This window comes from Branchiostoma belcheri, unplaced genomic scaffold (assembly GCF_001625305.1).
Source record: "Branchiostoma belcheri isolate BF01 breed outbred unplaced genomic scaffold, Haploidv18h27 scaffold6, whole genome shotgun sequence".
Lineage (NCBI taxonomy): Eukaryota > Metazoa > Chordata > Leptocardii > Amphioxiformes > Branchiostomatidae > Branchiostoma > Branchiostoma belcheri.
The window spans coordinates 3,788,595-3,795,797 of NW_017804242.1; the positions used below are offsets into that span (position 1 = coordinate 3,788,595).

Sequence of the window (7,203 nt, forward strand, 5' to 3'; positions counted from 1 at the left end):
ACTTTATTATAGAAATTTAACTGTTGTCCTGCCTGGAAGCAGAGAACCTGACAGCCTTTCCAAAGTTCCTGAAAAGGAAGACAGAACGGAGAATCACTGTAGAGACAGTTACTGTGACTGCAGACGGCCACAGAGCATCGGAAAGTTTAACCTGTGCTCCGAATGGTTTCACTACAGATGTACTAGCATTGGACTCTCGGCCAAAGAAGCAAGGAGCATGCCATTGGAAGAATGGGAGTGTCCAAAATGTAGGCCCCCATCGTCAAAACGGCCGAGACTGTACAGCACACTAGTACTGTGCACGTGAATGCTATTCATATACGCGATTAAATTAGATCGCTCTTCTGTTACTTTTCCTGTTACTGTTGAGAAGATTCTATGGAAATAAAATTTAAATACATGTAATTCAATTTGGTGTGTTGTATTGCCTCAAAAACCTAAGGAACGTACCCTTGCAGTCAAAAGAACATGAAAGGTAAACAAAAATGGATTTGTGCATTATATACTACTAGAGTTCCACGATCTCATACCTTCGCCAACTGATGTTCACCTTAATTTATATTAGATTATGCATATGAGGTCTTAATTTGAATAAATTATGTTTAATGATATTCAGCTTTGCTCACCCTCCAAACGCCACAAACATCAAATTCCTGGCAGTTAAAAACAATGAAATTATAGCTTTTTCTTATGAATTATGCAAATTAGCCCCCAATTTACATAATATTATATGGCCATGTTCCTCTCCTGTCCAATTACACATGTCACAAGTCTGAATAGTCCTATCATGGCATGCAACAGATTTATAGAATATCCTCATTAACAATGCAAATTATATCCTTATTTGCATAATTGTCATCTCATTATGTCAAGCATCAGCTAGGCTGCCTACATACCAAAAATCACAATGATTCCTCAACTGGTTCTTGAGTTATCCTCCTTTAAACATTTGAACTTAAAGTCCCCTGCAGTTCCCCAACAAGCTGCTAGGGGGTCCAAACTTACGTCACTTATTCCCCAGGGCAAGAGCTATCTATCATGCAAAATTCATGACCCTAGCATGTTCAGATCACGAGATATCAAAACCGAAAGTTCTGCTGCAGTACCATAACAAGCCGCTAAGGGGCCCAAAATCTAATCATTTCGAGGTCTCATCAAGACCAACCCACCTACCAAGTATCAAGACAATATATTCAAGCGTTCTTGAGTTATGGTGGTAACAGGCAGACAAACAGACAGACAGACAGACAAACAGACACACCGCCACGAAAACATAACCTTCTTGGCGAAGGTAATTACTGAATATTGGTATTGTCATACTAGAGGATAGTGTTTGTTAATAGGTAGCATCTGATATAGTAACCACTGTGAATTACGAAGGCCGTAACAGAACACATACGGGGTGAACAAATCGATTGAGGGGGTGCAAGATCACCAAAGGGGTGCGAGATCACTAGTGATATCGTTCCGGGGGGTGCGAGATCGCTAGTGATTTCGCTCCGGGGGGTGCGAAATCACTGGGGGTGCGAGATCTCTGTCACACCGGCACCTCCCTGGTGAGGTATACTGCATACATCACCAGAAGATGTACCAGATATGCACAGTACGTCAGTCGGCTCAGAGGCACCCAGGCGTCCCAGGAAAGGATTATATCCACCACTCCTGTAGTGGACAAAAACATCACAACGGTCAATGGGTAATAGTGGACCAATCGAACAAATAGACTCTGCATATCTCTCTGGCTGCAAGAGTTGTAACATGGTGCGCTCAGAAATTACACCTTATGAATGTCAAAAGTTAGTTACCAGTTAATACTTTAATACCAATGACAATACTGTACTAGACAATGACAATAATGACAAAGTGAACAGAACAGAAAAAATTAGTACTTATTTAGAGAGTGTATCATTTGAGTTTTAATCTGAAAAATAAATCACACATTAAAGTGTTTTCGATCAACAAAACAGTATCTAGAAAAGTAACATTTGCAAAGCAAATAATGTTAAAGCATATGGTCTGCTCTGTTAATTCGTACTCATTCATATACATGGTCAGACAGGAGGCTAAATCCCCCCTGCTATAAAATTGCAACATGATGTAATCCAACACCAGTCACCATGGTGCCAGACGTCTGGTTAGGGCCATTGACCTTATTTCAGAGAAGAACAAGAGGAAGAAGAGGAAACTGAGCAAAAACGAAGGTAAACATAATTACATGCATGTATTTTTACCTCCGTATCCATGATAACACGCGATAACCACCCAGCCAAGCGCCATGGCCCAGACAGTACGGTGCACAGTCAGGTATAGCACATGCTCGGCTTCTGTCTTGAAAGCTGTCCCCTGGTACAGGCCGTGTGTTGAATACAGCACAGCCACGGCACAGGAAGCAGCAACGATCCAACCAATCCGGACCATCAACAGTCTCAAGGTCTGATACATAAATGGTGAAAGTTCGTTGTTAGGTACAGGAACAAATGTTGTGAATGGTGTCTTCAGGTTTTAATAGACAACACTTGTTCAGTCGCGGATGGATTCGAGATTATCGTCATATGTTACACTACTGGCAGGTACCTTTAATGCTCGTCATTTCAACGAGACTTGTTAGGAAGAGGAATTAATATTATCATTGGTGTATTTTGGGCTTTCTTGTATTAAATGGACAATCATCTGAAATAAGTCAATAACCGTTACGTCACAACAATACTAGTAGCCGTGGTGACTCTTGTAACGTTGGGGGCCAAGTAGACATTTGGTTAGTACTCTAAAATATTGTTGAAGAACGTGAAAGCATGGGTATGACTCACCGTGCTCTTTGTCTCTTTCCTTTTAATCTTAACCAGGAACCAGCCAACGGCAACTCCTACCAGATACGGTCCGATACGACAGTACGGCTTGTCATAGTACTTAACTGGGTCCCTGGAAAACAAATAAATGCATATGCATGTATCCTCGAAGAACTAGAAAATATAAACTACTAGTACTCCTGATTTTGTTAATTAACTGGCTACAATTCTGTATATAGCATACTCCTGTACGTTTGGTACCGCATTGTAAATACTAGTACAGTTCCCTGTCACCACGTATATGTGTAGATATGTGAATATTGTACGTTTGGGAATGCATCTATAGCAGCGACACCTGTGCTGCAGTGCAATGTGAACCAGTCAGAATTGCCCTGAGGAAGGAGACAGACGGCCATCGAAACGTCAGTTGTCAATAAAACACTTGGTTGTGTACTAAAAAGAGTCTCTTTACTCAGTAGCAAGGCACCAACCTGATGAAACTATTCACGGAAGGGTACACCTGAATAATTTTCAGGATTTTATGAGCATGGGTCATACCATGAATTACAGATCGGGATTTACCAAGTTTAACGCAAAACAGTGCAGCAAAATTTACATACTTCGCTGCATTTACTGTGAGTAACGACAGGCTAGGGTCTGTCATCACTCAGGGATATCAAACGGTATCCTTACCCGCCAGGGGCTTTCAGGTTATAGTGCCAACTGATGACTGCAGTGGTGATAAAACTTGCCAAAAGAAGAGCCAGCTTCACAGCAATCCCCAGTATCTGCCACCTGTGAGTAAGCAGATATATCATGAGCAAAGCAAACCTTAGCTGCTTATTTGAACCGTGTCTTTCTGGTGGAATGCATTTTAGACAAAATGACATCAAACTGGTTTTTATTTAGTGTTGGGGATACAAACTTGGGACCAAACAAGACTAGAGCATCTGTGCCCCATCTTTGTCTGATCAAGTCCAATAAAGCCAGTCTGCAACGTACACTCGTTGTGTCAAGACCGTTAATCTAACACTCTGTATATCGACACGCTACACATGGTGGCAGCGGTGGGATACAATTAGTGCTCACATTTAAAATACCGTTAGAATCATTCTGGTTCACGATAATGGATAATGGGTGGAGAGAGACTGCACAGTTTTCAAATGATTGAGACTTACTAAGCCTGTATGGGCCTGGGAAGACATCTCACCATGGGTTTCCTAATTATCCAGGACAATATAAGGTATAAAACGAGACATACCTGTACAGTATGTAGACGAGAGGAACTCCGATGACGAAGAATTGCATATCATTGGCCAGGTACCAGGACCAGATCATACACTTAGGGAAGAGTGAAGAAAATCAAGTTGAAGATTAAACATAGCACGGAAATCAATAGTAACGTTGTGTATACATAATAAAGCAATATTAATCAGATATATATTATGTAGATGAAGGAGCACTGATTTTCCTTGGAACTAGAAACATAAAGCAAATGCATAATGTTTACCTTCGCACATGGGTCTGCTCTGTTAACTGGTACTCAAACACAATTCATATATGGTGACGGTAGTCTAAATCCCTCCTGCTATAAAATTGCAACATGATGTAACCCAACACTAGTTACCATGGTGACGGACGTTTGGTTCAGGTCATTGACCTTATTGTTTGGAGAAGAAGAAGAAACTGAGCAAAAACAATATGTTTTCCATCTGTAAACATAAATATACGTACCTGCCTGTCATCGTTGACCAGGTTGTTGATGTACAGTATGTTTGTCCACCAGTTGTCCCCACAGTTTGGGTCTAAAGGTGCCGGTGGCCAGAAGGGACCAGAGAACATGTAGGGAAGCACCACACGTACAGCATCATGACGAACGTGTATGTAGGCGTCAACCTGAGGACGACAGTATGAAGGCGAGTGTTTTAGTGCTACACAATTGTTAATGTGTTGCACGATATGTTTATATTCGTTTGGCACTGACGACACTGTACAGTATCTACCCTCCTAGCATCATTGGGGCAGATTTCTCCAAGCAGTATATCACGCAATGAGAAATAGAAGCAGTTCGGAGAAACATACAATACTTAATTGTTTGTTGTTTAAAGAAGAAAACGTTGACAGTGTTTAGAACTTAAAGTCGTACACTGGTTTTTAAGATGTGAATTCTGCCAAACAAAAGAAACACAAGAATTCACGTGATAATGTATCCTCACCTCCAATATCTGTGGAAGTACAACATCCCGTACGGAACAGATTTTCCCTTCTCTCGGTTCTTCCCGATCTGCCTGAGCAAAAGGTATGTCATCAGGAGCCCACTGGAAGGAAGGTTTCAACATTTAGTTTATCTTTCAATAACTGTGCGAATAAAATAAATAAAATAGGCCAATGCTCACATTGTTTCCCATATTTGTAGTAGCCAACTTTTCATATTTCGAAGGTGAGTTAGTAACTTTCGGAATCATTATAATTAACAGCAATAAACAAAGATATTCTACTAGACAACATGTTAACTGTTACATTACCTTAGGAAGAAGAAGGAGTCCACGGAAACAAGGGCATTCATGATGGCTTGAAATGTAAATGTTTGCACGGTCTCAACAGCCTGAACAACGTTGTCTGAAAGAACACATCATCATAGATTCTAAGTAGGTAACGTTGGGTTTGAACATCACACGCACACATAGACACACACACGCGTTGCCGGTAAAATAAATAAATTAAACTAAACGCGAAAACACGCTCATACAGAGACAGACACACACATACATACACACCCACACACACACACGCGCGCGCACACACACACACACACACACACACACACACACACACACACACACAAACACATACACACGTCATGCATTCCGTGCGATTTTATAGAGTAATATCATCATATGAATCACTTTCATTATTACGTGTTTTAAGAATGCTTAACGTTCACCAACGACCAACCACTTTGAACATTTCATCAGTGAGTCGACTACTGATGGCAATACCTTGAACTTTGCTTTTCTTTGTAATCAAAGTGGTTGGTTAATAAGAGGGGATTTTCGTTAACGATTTTGAATTAACCGCGACGGGGGACGACATCGTCTACCAGATATATTGAATTGAATGAATGAATTGAATGAACTTTATTGACCCAGTGTTAACGTCACACTTCAAAGAAGCCACGTGACAAGACCCACTGGGTCAGTCTACTAAGGAAGACCAGAGTGACTGGTCGAAAGCTCTAGGTGAGAGAACCTTTTGTGTTGGATCAAAAGTTTTAACTATAAACATGTAACTACCAACACAGATGAACTTCCATGATAGTGATTCTGAATTGTACATGCACGGTATACGTACCAAGTTGTTGATTCATACTAATAACTAGAGTTCCCCGATCTCATACCTTCGCCAAATGATGTTAATCTTTATGACTGACAAATTATAGATTAGATTATTCCCCCCTGATTTAAGAAATAGGAACCTAATTTTCATGAATTATATCATTTTATCATAATCTCAACCAAAAAACAGTCTTATATTAACAAACAATGCATTCTAGCATTTCCTAATAAATTATGCAAATGAGGTCCTGATTTGAATAAATTATGTTTAATGATGTTCACCTCAATTTAACTTTCAAATACCACAAGTATGAAATTCCAGGCAGTTATCATTACATAATTATAAAATTTTCTCATTGATTATGCAAATTAGGTCATTATTAACGTAATCAATATCTTCCTGTGTTTCTCTCGTTGTCAATTACCGATGTCACAAGCTTTAATTGTCCTATCATGGAATGCAGCTGATTTATAGAATTTCCCCATAAATTATGCAAATTATATCCATATTTGCATAATTGTCACATAATTATATGAAGGATCACGTAAGCTACCTACATACCAAAAATCACGACGATCCGTCAACCGGTTCTTGAGTTATCCCCTTTTGAATATTTTCAAGAATATATCGCTGCAGTTCCAGAGCAAGCCGCTAGGGGGCCTAAACTCACATCACTTCTTCCCCAGCACAAGAGCTACCTACCATCTAAATTTCATCACCATAGCATGTCTAGATCATGAGATATCAAAACCGGAAGTTCAGCTGCAGTACCATAACAAGCCGCTAGGGGGTCCAAAATCTAATCATTTTGAGGTCTCATCAAGACCTACCCACCTACCAAGTATCAAGACAATCCATCATGGCCTTCTCAAGTTATCGTGTTGACACACACACACACACACACACACACACACATACACGAACGCCCCTGAAAACATAACCTTCTTGGCGAAGGTAATGATCGTACCTTCCTGTTTTAATCTACGTGATAAGAATTTTGCATTATGTTGTCAATGAGTCTAACATAAATGAATTGTTGAAGAACCACAATTCAGCCTGTGTAAGGTTGCCAGTGTTTTTA

The 7,203-nt window shown here is 40.1% G+C and overlaps 1 pseudogene; it reads right to left on the reverse strand.

Annotated features, from left to right (window-relative positions):
- Nucleotides 1-7,203, reverse strand: part of LOC109482495 — a 13,440-nt pseudogene that overhangs the window by 1,323 nt on the left and 4,914 nt on the right.